Genomic DNA, 22,725 nt, shown 5'->3' with positions numbered 1-22,725 from the left:
AATATTTAAACATTCTCCCATTTTCCAACATATAATATAATCAAAATATGTCAATGTCTGTCAGCTGTCGGCCATCTTTATGCTAGTCTAGTGTACAGCTAAAATTTGGTAAACATTTAAGCAGTTATAGGCTATACATTTAAAATGAGCAATCTTTCTCTTTCAGGAAAATATAACATTTTACACAAATTACACCGATCAGGCATAACATTATGACCGGTTCACTGCCGTCTATCAAAAGTGGTCCAAGGAAGGAACAGTGGTGAACCGGCGACAGGGTCATGGCCGACCAAGGCTCATTAATGCATGTGGGGAGTGAAGGCAGGCCCGTATAGCCCGATCAAAGAGACAAGCTACTGTAGCTCAAATTGCTCAAGAAGTTAAGGCTGCACTGTAAAAATAAAAGGTGCCTGGAGGAACCTTTTGGGGTTCTTCACTTTGCCACACCGGCGGAACCGTCTGTAGATCCTGTAGGCACCCTTTCAAAAGAGGCGGTTCTCTGAGGAACCACCCAGGATTCCTGAGGAACCCTTCCTTTAGGAACCACCTTGGGTGCTTCAAGGCACCATTTCCCAATGTAACCTCCCTACCCCTCCCTCTCCCTCTCCCTCTCCCTCTCCACCCCCCCCCCCCTCTTTATTTACTATTAAATAAAATTGATCTATTTACATTTTATTTTTTTGACAAATGAAAAACTAAAACCAAATGCAAAGCAAACATTTTTTATTAATAAACAACAACAATATTCATAGAAAAGTTCAATAAATATTTACCTTGAATACTGTAGCTACATCAACATCTAATTCTTTGAAGCACATATATAATGTTAATATTGCTATACATTAAGAGTTTACATCTTGGCAAAACTGCAAAAGATAAATATGACTTCTTACAACTTTAAAATATAAATAAACAATAATACAATTAAAATCTACTACAGTAAAATGTACAATGCAGTCAATTGTAACATTTTCACTCTGGGAATATTCACACTGGGCATTTTAAGTAATTGATAAGCCTCAACACAACTGTAGGTAGCTTGATGCTCTCCTTCTGAATGCCCGACAGATACTGCAGAAAAGTCAGTGTTTTAATTGGTTTCTTGTACTGTATGTTGAATAGGAAGTAGGCACTCATAGTGAGGCCTACACCCATGGTTACATCAGCAGGTTCATCAGCAAACAGTTCTTCACCATCAAGAAAGACTGCAATGCTGCTTTCACCAAATGGGTTTCCTGTAATCACCAAAGTTGGTGTGAGGTTCTGTGGAGGCTGTTGGTTGAAAAAAGAGGTAGTTAAGATACAATTTAATTTACAAAACCTTTACATTTATTCATTTTCCACATACATTTATCTAAAGTGACTAAAAAATTAGGAACATCAAATGCAACTGATCACAAAGCTACACTGTAAAAAATTGAAAATTTTCTAGTGACTGATCACATCAACATTTTTTAGTTTGCATAAATTCACAGAAATTCATTTTGGCCAACTGAAAAATTTAGATGTGATCGGTCACTAGAAATTTTTCAATTTGAGATCTGAATTTTTTTTTACTGTGTAACAATATACATAGTATACAAGGCCATTTTGTTGTGCCTTTTGTAGTGCCTTTTATGGTTGTGGAGCAGTTAATTGCATAATATCTCTAGGAATAACTGGCATAATACTGGCAAAACTTTAAGCTGATTATCTGAATCATCAATGACATTACATTTGCATATATACATTAAAATCTGACCTTGTTTATCACGCACAGTCCTGCAGGATCATCATTTAAAAGGTACGGCAATACAAGGATTCCTGCAATGACCATGAGGCCTACAAATTTGAAGAATATAACGGTTTAATAAACTATATATAACAAAGTTTTTTAAAACGAAAAATAAATTCATACACGTTTGGAACAACTTGAGGGTGAGTAAATGATGGCAGAATTATTATTTTTTGGTGAACTGTTCCTTTAATAGTAGTGTTGGTATAAGGGAAAGTTTACACACAAATGAAACTTCTGACATCATTTAATCATTCTCTTATTATCATTCACTTTCACTGTAGCTTTTACCCATATGTGAATGGTGGTTTTGGAAAGGACCTAAGCACAAACTTAGGGCAGTGATACAATTCTAAAAAAGAATAATACAAAAGTAATCTTACATATCCAACGCCTGTTTGGTCTCTCAAGTTTGGATACATCTTAATGAGTGCAGTACACACTTCTTTATACTGCTGCTGTGTAGGATACCTTAGGAATGATACATTTGCTGTTATAAAGTAAATGCAGTGTCATTGTGGACATTCAATAGCAGATGTAACTAATAGTTACACAGATGTCTATTCAAAATGTTATGTTTTCTATTAGTGTGTGTGTGTGTGTGTGCGTGCGTGCGTGCGTGCGTGCGTGCGTGCGTGTGACTTACCAAGTTATGGTGCATATATAGTCAAACAGCACCTGCACAATCTGTGACCTCCATTTAGAACGGGATGTTGGCTGGTGCAATTCAGCCATGTTGTTTTCCATTTTTTGCTTTAGCAAAACAGGGAAATCTGGTAATTTGAAAATTGTTGGCCAAGTTTGTCCTGCATTTGTCTCATGATCTATATTAGATGATGGCCCATTTCAACAGTCATTGTTTAACTATTTACACACCTTCAAAAGATGGGGCAAGTGCAGAGAGGTCATTTCTTGTCAGCCAGCAACAGACATTAGAAACTGTCCACAGCCTCACATTAGAGATGTCCCTATAAAAGTCAATTCATGAATCAATTCTTATGCTCATCAATATATATATATATATATATATATATATATATATATATATATATATATATATATATATATATATATATATATATATATATATATATATATATATATATATATATATATATATATATATATATATATATATATATATATATATATATATATATATATATATATATATATATATATATATATTTATTCCTGTGATCAAAGCTGATTTTTTAGCATCACCACTGAAGGATCATGGCACATGATCCGTCAGAAATCATTCTAATATGATGATTAGAATAAATGAATAAAACAATATAGTCACAAATGGGTAATCATCTGGGTCCAAGCACCAGTGTGAATGATTAGTTCATTCATTCAATTATTTCAATTGAAATGTTTCTTTAAGTACATGAATCGAATTTTTATAGAATTTGAGTTCCTCTAAGTTCCCCCAAAGCACTTCAAGGTCTCATGGTAATGAAAAGGTGACTACAGGACCTCAGAACTGAATACAGAGTTCTTAAGGGATCCCATAAGTTCCTGCAAGAACCGTAAAGACTGTCAGTGGTTCCACCAGTAACCCTACTATTGGAGAAAGAGCTTTGAGGCACTTAAAATACATTTTGAAGTTCCTTGAGTATCCGATAGGATATTTGAGGCACCTTTAATTTTTACAGTGTGGTTCTGATAGAAAGGTGTCAGCGTACACAGTGCACCGCAGTTTGTTGCATATGGGGCTGCATAGCCGCTGACCCCTGTCCACTACCGTGAGCATCAGAACTGGACCATGGAGCAATGGAAGAAGGTGATCTGGTCTGATGATTCAAGTTTTCTTTTACATCACGTGGATGGCCGGGTGCTTGTTCGTCGCTTACCTGGGAAACACATGGCACAAGGATGCACAATGGGAAGGAGGCAAGCCGCTGAAGGCAGTGTGATGCTTTGGGCAATGTTCTGCTGGGAAACCTTGGGTCCTGCCATCCATGTGGATGTTACTTTGACACGTACCACCTACCTAAGCATTGTTGCAAACCATGTACACTCTTTCATGGAAACGGTATTCCCTGGTGGCTGTGGCCTCTTTCAGCAGGATAATGCGCTCTGCCAAAAAGCAAAAATGGTTCAGGAATGGTTTGAGGAGCACAACAACACTTTGAGGTGTTGACTTGGCCTCCAAATTCCCCAGATCTCAATCCAATCGAGCATCTGTGGGATGTGCTGAACAAACAAGTCCGATCCATGGAGGCCCCACCTCGCAACTTACAGGACTTAACAGATGTGCTGCTAACATCTTGGTGCCAGATACCACAGCACACCTTCAGGGGTCTAGTGGAGTCCATGCCTTCATGGGTCAGCGCTGTCTCGGCAGCAAAAGGCGGACCAACACAATTAGGTCATAATGTTATGCCTGATCGGTGCATACCCACAAGTCTATCCAAATTGTAGCATTATTAACTAGCAGATCTCACAAAATAACGGCAAAGGCAAAAACTTGTTAAAAAAAAAAAAGAAAAAGAGATTTTTAATGCGTTCCAACTGTCTGTTTCAACTGGAAATATGCCAACACTTGAACAAGTGCGCTCATCAAGTCATTTCATGGGGTCTTTATATTTCTGAAACCGAACTTTTAAGTGTTACACAGCGAGCAGGCTAGAGTTTAACCGTATCTGCGTGTCATCGTCATTTTAATGATCACCTGTCTGCATGTCTACTCTCAAAACAATGATAGCTGCGCTGCATTACTCGCGTACCAAATGTAAAAGTACAAATTCAGAGTTGATTTATAAATAGCTAGACATCTTCCATTATTTCACCGTCCGATCTGGGCACTTGCCTCTGAAGTACAGCCAAAGTAATGGAAAGAGGGAGGAAAAACAGCAATTATCAATCAAATACCATGCAACAGATTGAAGCGTTTAAAAAGACTCATTCCATACAAAGATCTGTGGCAGCATTTCAGTGCCTCTGATTAGAATCCGGGAATTGTAAATTGTGGCTAATTAGGCTGTCATGGGTTCATTAAGGGCTTCAGTGCCTCCCCTTTTCCTCACCTGCATGTATATTAAAACTCATTAGCCTCCTTGTTTGAGATTCCACTTGCATTAATTGCCACTGATGCCCCAGCTCTCACATCCCATGATTCTCTTCTCTGCAGAGTTAGAAACACACAACTTCTCTGAGTGTATATTCCTGTTATATTATGTTTAGAGTTTGAATAATTTGCCCCTGCTGGTGGATGTCGTAGCTATCATATGTCTGCAAAACATAAAAATCATATTTCTCCATAATATATTCAAAATTTTCTTACAGAATCATTCTTTGCAGACGTTTGATTTATTATAGCAAAAAAATGTTGTAGAATATATGTTACATATTTGTATTAAATGGTATATTTTATAATATTTATAATATGTATATTTATAATAACTTGTTCTAGTAATTTTGTAATGTGCTTTGTAATATTTTTTTTTTGATTTTAGCTTTATTTTAGTTTTAGGAATTTTAGTACTTTAACTTAAAGGGTTTCTGCCAATCTCATGTTAATCTCGAGTACCTATAGAGTAGTATTGCATCCTTCATATCTCCGAAGAGTCTTTAGTTTTATCATATTTTTAAAAGACAGATACGCTGTACCGATTCTTTCTGAAAACAGCCAAGCTTGTGCGGCGTGCAGTGGGTGGGGCTCAGGGGCGGTTCTAGGATTTTCATTTTAGGGGGGCATTTTAGGGTCCAAATTGTGCTATTAACTAGTAGCTTACTAACATGCATATCCATAGGATGGCTGTTTATTAATACTTATAAAGCAATACTTATAAAGCTCCCCATAGAAAATGTTTATTTCTCTGATCTACATATCTGCATTTTAAGATGTTCTGAAGCCCAAAAAATGTGATAACAATAGCTTGAAAACCATGTCACTGGGCAGAGATTATTTGTCTTTCTTATCTCCACATCTCTCTTTTTCTCTGTTTTTATCTTGCCCAGTCTCTTCCTCTCCTAACGCTGAGCTTTGACTGATAAAGTTTTTCCATTTTCGTCAGTGAAGAAAATAAACATATGGTTTACATATTAACATACTGATATTTATACGTTTTATGAATACTTTTCTTAGACACATTAATTTACTGTTTATTAAAGTTTTAAGTTTATTAAATTAATTCTCAATATAAACACATTCATTACTAATCTTATGCCCAATACAGGCTGAAATAGCTGAGCTTTTTTTAATTTACTGAAGGCTACAAATGGAATAATATTAATTTACTATATGTACACATTCATTATTAACTTTAAGCCTAATCTGAAGAAAACAGCTTTTTTTAATATTTCTTGTTTGTTAATTACATTATGAATCACATTACATAGGCCTATCGTCAATAAAAAAAATGGCGAAATTAGACAAAAGTTTATTCATTTTCCTGAATATTTTTGTCTTTGTTTAACATTTCTGACTTAAAGAAGCAGCTGTCTTAGCTTACATTTCTCTCACTTGACGTTGAGTTGCGCAACTAAAATTTGCGCTTAGCCTCAGCAGATTCTGTGTGAACATAAAGCCTGCCTACTCTGATTTGATTGTTTTTTTTCAAATATTTTGACATTGACGAGCAGTGACAGACCAATGAGGCTCAGATGAACGCAAACACCTCTGCTTCTGACGTGCGCTCTGCCCAGCGCCGCTGCGGATTGAAGAACACGCAGATAAAAGACGGGATGAAGCCAAAGCCTCCCGCCAGTTTAATATGTTTTAAAGGTTAATCACATATTTTTTGAAGAAGTAGCCCCTCTAAAAAGGGTCTAGAACCGCCCCTGGTGGGGCTAAAGAGTCAGGAACACACACAAAACATCATCGCATTATCACTATACGTTCATGTTGTTTATATTATATGCACTTACACGCCGATTGCCAACAAAACACAGACATATGATGTAGTTATACTCACCGCCTGTGGTTTCGACTCATGACCGGGAACAAACAAACACACTTCGTTGCTGCTCCGGAAAAACAAACTGCATCCACTGTTTCCTTAACGCTATTATTTGGGAAGCTGAACAAGGTTATCTTTCCCTCACAACCAAAAACAAGCTTCTTTAGTCACATTTTTGTTGATTTCGTGGTCTAAAATGACAAAATGACAGCGCTGCTGACGTCTCCTGTAACCTGAACAAAGCTTGATGATGGCCGTGCTCTTGCTCTCGCTCTGGTTACTTTATGCCGTCATACAGGGCCATACTTGAAGAAAACTTCCCGAAACTTATTCCAATCCTGAAGGAGTGTATTTGGCATAGAAATACTGTCATACGTCCAACTCGTTTTTTGAAAATTTGGCCATGTTTAGCATGAGCAATCCAACTCTTTAACAGTGTTAAAAAAAGTTAGAATGCATGAAATTGCATTAGACCCCCCCCCCCCCCCTTAAACTTATTTTTATATCATTTTGTTGCCAATGCAATTTTTTCGAGTTCTCCTTACATTTTTATCATCTAATATTTATTTTGTTTCAGCTGTATTTTAATGAATTAATTCATATATATGAATTAATATTTCAAAAAAATTAAAAACCCTGATTTGCACACATGGGTATCTATTTATTTAGCACTCTTAAATTGACTATTTTTCCCCCCATCTCATGATAGTGGCTAGTGAAGGTTTAGGAACTGTATTATTGTAGTTGTTTTTTTCTTCTGCTCCGGAGTAATTAGTCCAATGGTATCACGGTGTAGGTGATTGTCTCAAAACAACCTGGTATTAGAACTGAATGCCCATGAGCGAAGATTGGAGATTTAAAATCACATACGTCTGCGCCAGCCAAGCAACTACCATTGAGATGAAATGCGAATGCTAATTGATAGCTTTCATCAGGTACTGTAGGACTTGTTGGTCTCTTCCAGCCCGGTCTCTGTCGTTCCCTGCCTCTCCTCCGGAATCCCCCCACCCTTTCTCACTCTCTACAGCATCAGTGTGGTTTGACAAGGATGAAACGCTTGTCTGTCCTGTCAGGATTTGAGCTAAACTTAATGATCCAAAGCGAACATCTAATCCACTGTGCTGTGGAGTGGTACATGTGACAAATGCACCCGGTGGAGAAGACGAGCAGTGCCACAACTCACGCCACGCGCCTGATCCCTGCCCATGTCTCTCCAACGCTAATGGCATTACACTGCCTGCTCCTTTAGCAGCGTTCATCCTTTGCCATTTATCTTTGCGTGATGCACGATGTATGTTAGTTTGCCTATTAATACTAAATGCCAGCTTGTCACGCACTTCAGGGAGAAAAGTTGACTTTCGAACTTTAAATAAGAAGTATTTTTCATTTATTTATTTTTTCATCTTGAGCAAGACATTTTTCAACTACTGGGAATTGAATTTCTTTGACGGAATTACCCAGAGTACCCATAATGCTATCAAATTTCAAGGAGGCTAGTGCATACAGCTTCCCTAAAGAATGCAGGTTGTGGGGCTGCACAACAATGGTTAAACGTGCACTAATATTAACAAATAGAACTGGGTTGAACTGGGTACTGCAGTCCAAATTAATTTTTCCCCTCAGACTCGACGCTCGCGTTGGTTGCCTTAATTGACAATGTAAATTAAATGTCGTTCAGCTAATCTATACGTTTGCAATGTTTTTATTGCAGAGGTCAGGTAGAATTTGCGATCTCTGACCAGTTTGTTTGCTGGCTTCCATCTTTGTGTTTATCGCCCACTGGCAACCCGTGGTGGCAAAATACCATTGGGTGAATTGGCAGTGGGCGGGATCACACAGTCCAAAACAAAAACAGATATTCTGGCACGGAATGCATTTGAAAGTAGAATATCTGGTTGTTGCATTGTTTTTCAGAGAAACAAGTATTTGAACTTAGCATGTTTCCTACATTTCTGCATTTAATTTTATGCTTTAGTACAGTCCAAAAAAATACATAGAGTACCTTTTAAACTGATAATCGCAATTTTTGAAGCGATTTGTTGTCATTTGAGAAATTTCTTTTTACATTTCATTCGAATTATTGCACTTTTACATAAGCATAAATCAAGAGAATCTCTACTCATAAGTGGGTTTATTTTACCTCATCTAGTTACCTGATTTATCATATTTATCATTAGTCTCCCCGTCATTAGTAGACATGCCCCTTATTGCTGATTGGCTATAAGTTTGTTTTGGTACTCGGCCCGAGGCACTTTTTTTAAAGCAGTTTTGAAATACCACTTACCCCACCTTTAAGTGACTTTGAATGTGGCATGTTGTTATTGTCAGATGGGCTGGTCTGAGTATTTCCGAAACTGCTGATCTACTGGGATTTTCTTACGCAATCATCTCTAGGGTCTGAAAAAGTGAAAATATCCAGTGAGCGAGGAAATATCTGTGGGCGATGATGCCTTGTTGATACTAGAGGTCAATGCTTCCAGCACCTTGTTGAATATATGCCATGAAGAATGAAGGCAGTTCTGAAGGCAAAAGGGGGTCCAACCCGCACAGTGAAACCTAATAGAGTGTCCAATGAGTGTATGATATTTTTATATTGTATTATGTCATGCTTTTGATGAAAACAGGGCTGCTGTTGCACTTACAGTAATTTTTTTTTCGTTATTTCTCTTTCTCCCCCTCCCTTTCTGTCTGCTTAACCCTACAATATGTGTTCAGATGTGATTTAATAAGTAGAGAGATCCCACGGGAGGCCTCGCATTGAGTTTTCCTGTGGGTCTTTTCTGTGTGTATGACTCTGCAGTGGCAGGGGTGCTTCCCTGGCCCAGATTAATTACCCCCCTCTAATTGGTTTAGTGTCTCACAGCTGGGCCATGCAGGCAGCACGCTGATACATCCAGTTAAATGACGCCCATCCGTCATCTCTGGCTATTAGAGCTGGGAACTGGGACCCAAGTGGTCCGTTTTCCTCCTGGAGTGAGTTTGTTTGTGTGTGTGTTTAAGACAGAGGGACAGAAAGAGAGTGTGGCAGTCATAAACACCTGTACGTTTGTCTTTTCCACACGCCAGATAATTTGATCTCTTGATGTGCTGTCTGCCAGAGCAGCATAATTCATGGATTGATGGATGTTTGGATGCGTGCGTATAGATTGAGGGAGTTTATTAGAGAGCAAAAAAGATCTAGATGGTACATGTAGTATTTGATTACAGTGGTCTTCGTACATCAGTTTATTTATAGCTGGTTCAGTGACAAATACAACAGTTTCACATGGTTTTGAAAAACTTGTTTACCATTTTCAAGGAAAGCTAGAATTAATGACTCAAAAAATTTAATGTGGCGTGACCATTGGTTAAAAAAAAGCATATTTTCTGATACCTTGAAATGAATACACATATCTGAGTGTACTCATCTTAATCATTATTTTCAAAAAGTTTAGAATAACTTTTTTACCTTAACATTTTTTTATGAATTTATGAAATCATTATTAGGGGCCAAGCACTGAAGGTGCCTATTATATCCTTCTTCTTCTTCTTCTTCTTCTTCTTCTTCTTCTTCTTCTCCTCCTTCTCCTTCTCCTTCTCCTTCTCCTTCTCCTTCTCCTTCTCCTTCTCCTTCTCCTTCTCCTTCTCCTTCTCCTTCTCCTTCTCCTTCTCCTTCTCCTTCTCCTTCTCCTTCTCCTTCTCCTTCTCCTTCTCCTTCTCCTTCTCCTTCTCCTTCTCCTCCTCCTCCTCCTCCTCCTCCTCCTGAGTCTAAGGCAGCCCATAGAACCTCTTGCGGGAAAGTTATGAAATTTGGCACACAGATAGAAGACATATCAAATTTCTTCTTCTGAACACGTTTAACGCCGACGTTTAACGCCTCGTGACTAAACAAAGGGCGCCAATGTGACTGTGCACACCGACACGCAAAACGCCAGGCGTAAAAGCATCGTCTCAAGTCTCGGGTTGGTTTTTTTATTTTGACACGGCACGTTAAAAACTGGTTGACCAATGAGATCAGCGCTTTTGTTCACGTGCCTGGAGCTGCTGAAGTGACAGTAAAACACGACTTGGTGGCGCTCAAGCACAAAACGGTCTTGCCGAGCACACATTGATTCGACGAAGAAGTAGTAAGTAGACAAAGAAGAAGATGAGCTGCTAATGCCTCTTGCCAGTTAGCAAAAAGTGTGTGAATGCTTTTGGTAAAGTGCCGCAGCATCACCTTGTGTACCGGGAGCGCTATCTACTGAATTTGCACGTTCACTCTGCGCATCGTCAGTGAAAATCGATTGGGTGTGAACACTCAAGACGCGCCGAAAAACGTCACGAAAAGCGCGCATGATATTCGTCCCGGTGTGTTCAGGCCAGGTAGGGTAGGTAGGATTTGGTTAAAAAACTTTTTTTCCAAATTTGTTTAAACTTTCTTTATATATCAATACATAATCAAAATGTAAGTACTCTGAAAAAGAAAGTATGAAAATGTTGTGCCTGTAGACCTCTCACGACTGTTTTAAAGACAGCTCATTATTTCCATTCACTCCACCTTCTCCCTGGGCTCTTTCCAAAGCCACGCCCCCAAAACACATGAACGCGCTACGCCGACCGTTCAGCGCAGCTGGAGGAAGACGCATTATTTACCTGAGACGAGCGGAGAAGAAGGAGCGGAGTGCATATAGTGACATCATGTCAGAATCACATGTAATAAAAAAATCTAACTTTATCATTATGAATATAAACAAATAAGATGTCTTTTAGTACTCACTCTCAAGCTAGAATAACAATACTGGTAAAGTTCAAAATACACACACAACACAGTGTCTACGACACACACAGATACAAGATAAAAACGTAGGTAGAGTATATAAAAACAAACCAAGGGCCGAAATAAACATGCAGGTAAAATTCCCGGTGAACATGGTAGAAGAGTTTAGACAGAGAGTAGTAGCTAAAGCTAACTTAGTTCTAAAAAAAGTTCCTGGATGCGGTGTACTAGCTTTTACACATGCATTTTGTTATCTAAAGTTACATTTTGCGAAATTCAACACGACAGCGATCAACTTGAGCTAGGCATATTGAGTAGGCCTATTTATCATCTCTACTAATGGTTCCCTAAGTGTATAACATTGTAACTTTATGCTAAGTAATGTTATGTTAGCTATATTAGGCAGCTACGTGTGCTAGTGAGACATGCTTCATGAAAACATAAACCAAAAAAATGTATAATCAAAATGAAAGATTACCTGTCCAGCAGAAATACAGCCTCTTGAACTCAAACGGGTGCGCCAGGGTTGCCAGGTTTTCACAACAACATCCGCCCAATTGCTACTCAAAACTAGGCAAAAACAAGCCCAATCGTGTTTCTCCGGTAAAAATCGCGTTTGGGGGGTAAAATATGTGTCTTTTTGGTAGGGCTGCCTGCTAAAATTCGCAAATCCCGGGGCAAAACATCACATAATTGGGGTAGCTTCAACCCGCGGACATGAAAAACAGCCCGCGGCAAGTGTTTGAAGTAGCCCGACTTGGCAACAGTGGGGCACGCGCACGTGGGCAGATCCTGGAGCAAAAGCGGCGGTAGCCATGGTAGCGAGAGAGAGTGACAGTCGCCCAAGCCAATCACTTGATTCGGCCCGAACGAAAATAATGAGCGGTGTTTATTGCAGATTAAAAAGTCTAGAGTCACTCGATTTTTATACTCTCTTTTTCAGAGTACTTACATTTTAATTATGTTTTGACATATAAAGACAGTTTAAACAAATTTGGACAAAAGTGTTTTAGATCAGACTTACCTACCCCACCTTTAAGGGCCAGAAACCAATTTTTTCCCTGATTCCTGGCGATTGCACCCTATGCTATAATTTTCTGCAATTTAGAATTTTTTGAAAAATATAATATATGAAAAAATAATATGCTTTGGCATATTGACATCAAAATTTGCATGTGTCATTATCACCTCACTCTGACCACAACACATTAATTTGGTCACAGCGCCACCTATTGGTCGAAAGTGAAAAGCCATTCAATCAAATTACTAGTGACTGTATTTATGATTTTTCAGCAATTTTGCCTAATATCATCTTAAAATGTCTTTAATTGCTTGTTGTTGTAGTTGGTCTGAAGCTCCCAGACATGTTGGCATGACTTACATATATGCAACTATATTTAAATTTTTTGTATTATTATTATAGTCATTTGCAAGTCACCTAATCTAAGCTTGCTTTGTCTTTAAAAGATCTAATTTTTTAAGAGATTTATTTACCTGACACAGTAAAGACGTTCTGTAGGGGTCCCCTTATGATATAATTTCCGTTTTTTTCTCTAATTCATGTTGGGTGGACCAATTGATTTTGATTTGGTGGACAGTGAAGCGATTTAGTTTTTTCTGTAAAAAAATAAGACTATGCCAACCTAAAGTGGTCTTTTCAAGAATTTCAGTATCACCTTATATAATTATACAAATTTGAATTCAGAAATTCTAATGTTTTTGCATCATCGCAGAAAAAAATTAATGCATACAGGTTTGGGACCACATGATGGTGATTAAATGACGAAAAAAATAATTATTCCTTTAAGAATGGGTAAAGGCGCGAGCTTATAATATCCAAACTTCACCCGCAGCCTTCACAGAAACGAATCAGGTGAATGGAAAGACTGCCTGGAAGATGATGTAATAAAGCTGAAATGTTGATTAAGCGCACAGATATTGTGCTGGTGTGAAGTTACGGAGCCAAATGCATAAATATAAGTGGGGGAATTGAATTGTGACAGACCTGATTCGAACGGATGTCATGTCAAATAAAACAAGTGAAGCGCATTATGAGGTGAGGAAATCTCCCCGTATCCCCCTGCTCTTGTGTCTGGAATAAAGGCCAAGAGATTGGACTGTGAAAAGACCGTAGAACTGCTTATTAACTTGCAAATGCTCTATACAGTCCCATAGTGTAACAACTTATTAAAGTGCAAATATATGATGCGCCCACATAGACTCATTTCCAGAGTGCGACGGAGTATTATAGCGCTCTCTGTGTCTCCTGCTTCTTTCCTTTCCTCTTTATTCTCTTTGTCTTTCATTCCCTATCTACCCCCTTCCCTCTATCTAATCAATCTCGTTAAACACACATTTCTAAATGACAAAGATTTTTAATGCTTAAAACTTCACTTTTTCAATGTCACTGACATCATGCATATTTATTCTAAGTGCATGTTTCCACGCCAGTGTTCAGAAGATACTTCTGTTAGAATATGAATCATAAAAATGCAAATAAAAGGTTTTTGTTGCTATCATTATCACTTCGGCGACCCTCTGGTGGTCTAATCAATTATGCAGACAGAACGTAACCCCCGGGCACAGACCCCGACACCAGCAGCACAAACTTCCAAGTCACCAGGCGCTTTGTCTAATGACAGAAATTTCGCAACATGAAGACGAGGCCCATCAGCATCTCAACAACATTGTGGTTCCACATCATTAATTTCCAGGGTCCTCTGTAGTGGGAGAAAACAAAATCAAATTAATTAGGATGCTGAAAACGAACACGAGAAATTAATAATATAAAATAAAATGAAATAAAGGAGAGGGAGGGAGGGGGAAAAAAAAGTGCATTTGTGCTAATGGGCGTGAAACAAACGATGCCATCATTTTTAAAGGGAAAGAAAGCCTAACTGTGTTGCTGGCAATTTCAGATTCAATTATAATGCAGGGACCTCAGCTCTACCTTTTCAAATGAGGTTTAGATGAAAAAAAATTTAATTAGAAATTATAACCCTTGAGGAACTTGCAGACTGCAAAAACTGTCCCTGCTTTCCTCTAGGTAGACACAGCGTGATTTGTATGTTTGTGTAAGCGATGCTCATGTGCACGTTAATGTTGCCTTTAGGTGCACCTGGTGAACCCCAACTTCTGATTTCGGGTCCCGATACTAATTCTTGTTTCCGTCTGAAATTCTATTTTTCCCTGAACCCATTGTATGTTAACTGAACCCCATGACGTCTGTAATACCTGTGCTGTGTCCTAATACGCCTATTATACTATGCCCTAGGGGTTTGAAGGAAAATTACATACTATAGCAGAAGAGTAGGCAAGTTTTGGGACATACTACCACCACGTAATTGTCTTTAACGGACTGCTCTGTCACATAGTTACATGCATCCTGTCATCTTGTCACATTTAATGTCCCCATAGGCTATTGTACACACGCTGCACATTTTAGTTAATTTTATTTTATTTGAGAACTAAAAGGTAGCACGTAGATCTGCCAGTTGTAGGTCTTTCATGCAGAGAACTCTCATCATGTTTTTGCATAATGATGCTTTTAAACGTTACTGGCCGGACATATCTTTATTACAATTCTGTTGTTGCAGAAGAAATAAATATTTTTCCTCAGGTTAGATATTGATTATTACTCAAACCCTTTTATTTAAACCCCCCTACCATATGCCACGTACATTTAGAATACGTTTTAGAACACAAGTTGTTGAATCATGATTTGTGCGTGAAATCTGCAGAATTATGATTCAACAATAACTTACAAACTACATTTTTCCATAAATTTAGAATACAAATCCATGCGTATGCACACTTAGTGAATGAGACTCAAAGTGCTCACTAACACAGATTTAGACAGATTTGTGAACAATATTTGAGAGAAATAGGCCTTTTGTGTACATAGAAAAGTCTTAGATCTTTGAGTTTAGCTCATGAAAAATGGGGGCAAAAAAAGTGTTGCGTTTATAATTTTGTTCAGTGTAGTTTAAAGCCATTTGGAAAAGCGCTGACTTTTAACAACACTGACGTGCAAATTAGGAGAAACGTTGAGCCGATCTAGTCAGAATACTTTTAAACCAACAATTCACCAACATTTATTATGGATTTACCGTGGTAACACTAACTGTAACTGTGGTATTTTGTCAGAAATGTAGGTTAAAGGATTAGTTCACTTTTAAATAAACTTTTGCTGATCATTTACTCACCCCCATGTCATCCAAGATGTCCATGTCTTTCTTTCTTCAGTCAAAAAGTAATGAAGGTTTTTGATGAAAACATTCCAGGATTTTTCTCCATATAATGGACTTCACTGGGCTCCAAACGGTTCAAGGTCCAAATGACTAAGGGCTTTAAACAATACCAAACGATACCAGACGATGAATAAGGGTTTTATCTAGCGAAAAAATCAGTTTCTGCGAGAAACCGAGCAGTATTTATGCTATTATTTTACCTCTTATTTGGCGAATGTGATCATCTCTGAGCTCCACCATAACTTCCGCTAAGTGAGGTAAAAATATGAGCGTGATTATTCTATTGGTTTGTGATTTTTTTTCATTTCAGATCCATTAAATTCAAGCAATTTTTATATATCAAATATATATATATATATATATTTTTAAAAGAAGCCATTTTCGGCTTCAGTTTCGGTTTTCAGTTTAAGTGCATCCTAAATTTTCGGTTTCGGCCCAGAATTTTCATATCGGTGCATCACTAGCAAAAAGTATTGAATAAAAGGGTATGATTAATTGTGAGCTATGTGTATTAGAGAAAAACATTTATTTCCTAATAAGATGTTCCTCCATTTAAAATTCTTATTCTCCAATGAAAGGTTAGAATTTTATAAATATTTAAAACAAAAGATCAAAAGGATTAACAACGCAGATTTATTTTCACAGCCTTCTTTGGTCATATTTACCAAGGGTATGAATAATTTCGGGCTTGACTGTATATATAAATATAAAGGAACTGACCCCCAGGTGTCCACAACATCGAATCTGGTCCCCTTTTTAAAAAGTGTGGACACCCCAGGTCTAGAACTACAATAACCATGTTTACACAGCGCACACAACACTTCTACACTTACTCCCGGTTTCTATCGACATGGGGACAGGACTGTTGTCAGTCAATAAAGGGGAAAACAAAGTAACAAGTCAAGTCAAGTCAACTTTATTTATATAGCGCTTTTAACAATGTAGATTGTTTCAAAGCAGCTTTACAGTGTTAAACAGGAAAATAATGCAGCATAATTTATTCAGCTGTATAGCCATTCTGGAGAAAACGCTGATATCATCAGTTCATTTCAGTTATCATACAGTGACAGTGTGGGCTTTAGATCAATAATTAGATCAGTAATTTAGTTTATATGGTTAATTTAGTTTATTAATTAGATTTATTTCGATGTTGAGTTGAAAAATTTACAGTTTTATAGGTTTTTTTAAAAAAAATAAAAAATTTATAGTTGAAAAACACTAGTTACTTGAAAAAAGTAATCAGATTACGTAACTCGTGTTACTTGTAATGCGTTACCCAACACTGCTTGGGACCTTTACATTCAATACTGTTTCTTTCCTGACAGTTTTTTTTACAGATATCATCTCAAAGATTTATTTGGGGATCTGAGAAGCCCAGCTTGTCAAAACTGGTGCCCGTGGGGAACGGATGGCTCATCTCTAGTATGTGCTCGCAGCTGAAAGCAGTCAACAAGCTCTGCTGTAGCTGAGCCAATTTTTTCAAAGCGTTCCGCTGATGTGATTGGTATCGTCCTCGGGCTGGATGGGTCCACTCTGAGCGACGGGGGAGGGGAAGGTTAGTCTGTCTTACCTGAGGATAGTGAGACCTTTCTGTAATCTACTCAGTGAGAAAATTATGGAGCTCAATTTAAAGACTTACCCCATGAAATTAACACCCCCAGCTCTCTTTTTTGCTGCGAAGAGTGAATCTTTTGGTAGAATAGCTTGCCTCTTTGAAACTTCCAGAGTGAAAGAGGTTTTGACTTTATTTTGGCTTTACTTTAAAAGTCCATTCAGATGTCGTTCATATATTTGCTCATGAGATGATCTGGTTTTATAAACTCTCTTGTGTTATGAAATACCATAACATAAAGCTTATAATTAAAGCCATGAAATCATACCATAATATCTTACTTGTATACACTGAAGCAAGCTAATGGTTTATAGTACAAGATAATACAGTTTAAGTCTAATTCACTAACCCATCTTGGGTTAGTTGGTATCAGGGCAGTGGACACAATTTGCTTTTTCAGGTTTTGCTCCTTAAAATTGGCTTCTCAAATAATTTCTACATTGAATTCTATATCGCTTTCTGCTGCAGCTTAAACTAGATGTGAAATTGGCAGCTCTATTCAGTCCTTCCAGAAAAATGCGGCTTTTTTTTGTGATTGTTGCGGGCAAAAATCCTTGATTATGCGGCACATTTTCTTAAAAAATGCGATGAAAAATGCGGGATATTTATGCAATTTTATGCGATAAAATTGCGGGAACTTGCAAAAACTGCGGTTTGATGAGAAAGAGGAAAAAAAGCACTACATCACAGAAAGTGCTGGAATATTTAAGTTCTCATCTTGTTTTATTGAAGACCTTAATAATGGCTCAAATTTACAAAACATTTAGTCAATCAAGTTCTGTAGCTTTACAAAAGGAATATGCTACAACTTCTGAAAAAATTTATAAATAACTTCCTGTTTTACAGATGTCGCTATACAAAACAGACATTTGAGTGCTTCCAATGCACAAAGTGCAATCTCTTAAAGGGTTAGTTCACCTAAAAATGAAAATTCTGTCATTAATGACTTCCCTTTATGTTGTTGGACACAAATGAAGATATTTTAGTTGAATTCCGATGGCTCAGAAAGGCCTCCATTGGCACAATGTACACTCTCAAGACCCATAAAAGGTAGCCTACTAAAGACGTCGTTACAAAGTCCATCTCACTACAGTGGTTCTACAATAACTTTATGAAGCGACGATAATAGTTATTGTGTGCAAAAAAAACTAAATAACGACTTATATAGTGATGACTGATTTCAAAACACAGCATCATGATGCTATGAATCATCGAGTCGATTCATGATTCGGATCGCGTGTCAAACTGCTGAAATACGTGACTTTGGCGATCCAACCCGCTGAATCGACTCATTGATTCATAACGCTTCAAACCGCTGAATTCACTCATTGATTCATAACGCTTCAAACCGCTGAATCGACTCATTGATTCATAACGCTTCAAACCGCTGAATCGACTCATTGATTCATAACGCTTCAAAGCTGTGTTTTGAAATCAGTCAGCACACAGCGGGAAACTGCTTTGCTCTTTTGCTGTTATTTTTGTTGGCCAATGGGAGTTTGTGCTTCATCATGGTTTCACCGGTATCTATGGTTTCTCCACGGGGTTTGAAGCTTTTCGATGACGTTCGCGTCGGGTAATCACGTCACTTCAAAACGTTCCCATGGCAATAGGCGGAAATGGCGGCTCTTGTGTGAAGTAAACGAACATTTTTCAACTTTCTGCTAATATATATGACTTTTTTTTGCAACGAAAATGCGGGGATTATGAAATCATGATAGCCCCGCATATTTTGCACGCGGAAATAGGCAATTTATGCGGCGAAAGTGCGGCGTATTTGAAAAAATGCGGCCCCCGCATGAATATGCGGACTTTGGCTGATTATGCGTTAAATCACGCGATCGCATAATCGCGTTTTTCTGGAGGGACTGTCTATTCTGGTGCCACCATATTGTAGTATGGCTTTTTTGTTGTTGCATTAGGTCCTTTCACAGCTCTTGGAGTCATACTGTAGTAGAGTCATGGCGGCCATGTAAAGAAGATGCCTAAAGAAGAAATGTAATATTACTGATTGGGACTTGGACCCAGTTGTGCATCTGGTTGTCACACTGATTGTAAGGAGCATATGAAAAATATGTAATTGATAATCATTAAGAACATATTTCATCTTTACTTCACCAGTTTAATGATTATTTAATGATTCATCTGCATAATTATTATTATTTTTGTTTTTCAAATAACTAGGCATAGCCTACCTAATGCATTTTTCAGTTTTTGCTGGTTTATGTTGTTGTTATGGTTCCTTCTGTCCATGAATTAGGATGAATATATGGCACGCAAGTTTTCTGTTTTTCTGATTGTAGTTCTGTCACGCCCACAGGTTTGGTTTGAGTGCAATTTACTCACAAGTGATTTTAAGTGATATTAGATTTTTGAAATGTATTTAAATTTGACACATTTTGATAGTTAGTTTGATGGTCTTGTTTGAAGTGGTTTAAAAAGTCTTGATGTTTGAAGATTTCAATGGCCTTACAGACAAATATTTATGTATCAGGGTGTAAGAATATGTAATTTTTCTCCCAGAATACCATAATCTGTTGATTGTTGAGAAATAGCATGGCATACTAGCCTGGATGCCAGCCGCAAGCCACAGCATTTGAGGTCAGGAAGTTCAGTCTGGTCTTGATCTGTTGTGGAGCAACTATGCTCGAACCAGAGCTGTTCGGACCAATGAAATTGTTTGGGCGGGCTTTATACGATGATGGACAGATGATCAACAGTAACGTAATCATGCATGTCACCAAAGAGCGCTTGGGTTGAATTCGTTCTAATCCTAAACGGAGAACTTGTTTGTATATGCATTAAGTACTCCGTGTATCCTTAAATTATTTTTTACAACATCGGCAAAGATCGTTTACACTCATCTTCTTCTTCTACTTTTTCCAGCGTGTGTGCAGTTGAGTTCTGCTGACAACGATGCGTCGCTCCGTTGCTCTGATTTGTTGTAGGTCTATCCAATTGAGTGCAGAGGCGTTTTCTTTCCTGGTTCGGTTGACACACACCTCGTAATCACAGCCCAATGGAGCAGCATCAGACTCATATTCTGACTAGAATCTGAGTATGGCGACGTCAGGCTAATAGCATATTTGAATGCTACTCTTAATATGTATAGGGTGAATTCAGGGTGATTGGGACATTTTTTGCTATTGAGATGACTTGGGAAAAAGTGTCCCAATCACTTTTAATTCACCCTATATATAGTCACTGGATTTAAATAGGCAAATGCTTAAAGGCCCGTTCACACCAAGGATGTGTATAACAATAAAGATAATTATAAAGATAACTATATTAGCGTCCATATGAGATGCAGATGATATCGTTCTGTTTATTCTAACCGTGTGCTTGTCTGCCGTTTTAAATGCTTGAGCTCATTACAGCATGATAGATTCTGATTGGCTGTCAATGTTTTTATCATTCATCAGCTGGATAAAATCGTTCTGAAAATTATTCCAACGATATTGTTTCTCTATAGTGTTATAGTTATAGCTGTGGTGTGAACTCTGCTATTATTTTATATTGAGAACGATATTTAGAACTATATCTTTATCGTTATCGTTCTTGGTGTGAACGGGCCTTAAGAGTCTATGATTGGATAATTTTGTTGCAGTGATTTGTTATGTTTCTAGCATGTTATATGTTAGGCAAAGTTCTTTTAACCCTAACTGATGGGAGTGTGTAGCTTTTCATTTCTTAAACAACGATGTAGGAAGACACATCATATTCGTCAATGTCAAGGCTCAAATCAGGCTCAAATTGTGAAAGAATGGTTGGTTGGAAGGGTGCATGAGGAAATAATTTTCACACATGAATTGAGTCCAGACCTTAAATTCATTGAAAGTCTTTGGGATGTGCTGGAGGAGACTTTACAGAGTGCTGGACTCTTGCATTGTCAATACAAGATCTTGACCAAAAATGTACGTACCTCTTGATGGAAATAGCATCAAAAGTCATTTCCTTATCCATTAAAAGTCATTTCCTTGTTTCTTATGAAACAAGAGGAGGCTGGCAATCAAAACTTCAAGACTTACAGCTCTTCATAAATTCTTAAAATATTTATATGGAGTAACAAGGAATGCCCAATTAGCATGACAATGAAATCATTAACAAGCACTCAGTTCGTCTGATTATTTAATTAGGGCCGGAGGAAATGAGGATGGGAGTTAAACAAAGAAACCTGTTAGTCTCTCCCTCACGACTGTTTTGTCAAAATAGTGCGCTTTGTGCCGTACCAATCAAGGGTTCATCACATCGTGGGTTAAGATGGTGGCACGTGTACCCCCGGCAGAGGCCAGATGACTGCTCATTATCCACCCAGCTGTAAATTACGACCATTCTGGACAGAATATCAATTATGCACTTTTTAAAACAGTCACTGGATTAAAGACTTCACAAAAGGGCACTCACAGCAATCAGGCCAGCTGATTAGGTTTTCACGTTGTGGATGAAAGACTCACTGCCAAAAAAGGGTTGATCATTCAGTCATTCGGAGATGAGGCTCTTTTGTCAGTCTGACACGGCATATGCTGCCAAGTCTGTCCTCATTTGTCTTCCTGCTTTAAAAAAAATGCAAAGCACCATTTTTGTAGGTCTAAAAATAACTGGAGGCTCTGTTTGGCATCTCATGGGAACATTTGTATGCTGATCAAGTTGGTGATGGCTTGTTTAAATTTGATATGCATGGCAGATCTTATGAGCGGACCCCCCCAAAGATGATGGCAAGTCATAAAACGTAATGTTCGGTTTACGACATGGCTAATTAAAAAAAAAAAAAAAGTGATCTTGGATTAACATGCCCGGCTTAGGATCACCTTGTTTTGCATAATATAAGACAGGAATTTTATTTATCTATGCTTTTTCAGAAAGCACAGTAAATACTTTTAAGTTTGGCATCTGAAAATATTTGTAAATGTTTCTTACAAGGCTGCATTTATTCAATCAAAAACACAGTTAAAAACTGTAATATTGGGAAATATTACTACAATTTAGTACAATATGTTTTAAAATGTCATTTATTCCTGTTATGAAAAACAGAATTTTCAGCATTATTACTCCGCAGTCTTCAGTGTCACACAACCCTTCAGAAACCATTCTAATATGCTGATTTTGGGCTCAAAAAGCATCTTATTATTATTCATACTTTCATTTTGAAACCATTTTTGATCATTTAAAGGTTTTTAGAATATTCCCTTTTATGCAATGTGTGATGTAGCTATCTGTGAATGTAAACAGATCTGCAAAGTTTTGAAGCCGAAAGTGCATTAAAAATAAAGTTATTGTCTCTCAAAAGAAAGAATCGACAAGAATTCAAATCCCACTTCCGTTACGGCTACATGTCACTGGGTAACACACTTGCCAAATGCCCGCCTATGCTCTGCGTTGTCCGCCTGTGAACAACTTGACCCGCCCTCAAACGCTGTAGCTAGCTGCTGGTTCCCGTCGTG

This window comes from Gobio gobio (assembly GCF_949357685.1).
Source record: "Gobio gobio genome assembly, chromosome: 11".
In the NCBI taxonomy this organism is placed as follows: Eukaryota; Metazoa; Chordata; class Actinopteri; order Cypriniformes; family Gobionidae; genus Gobio; species Gobio gobio.
This window is presented reverse-complemented; position numbering follows the sequence as displayed.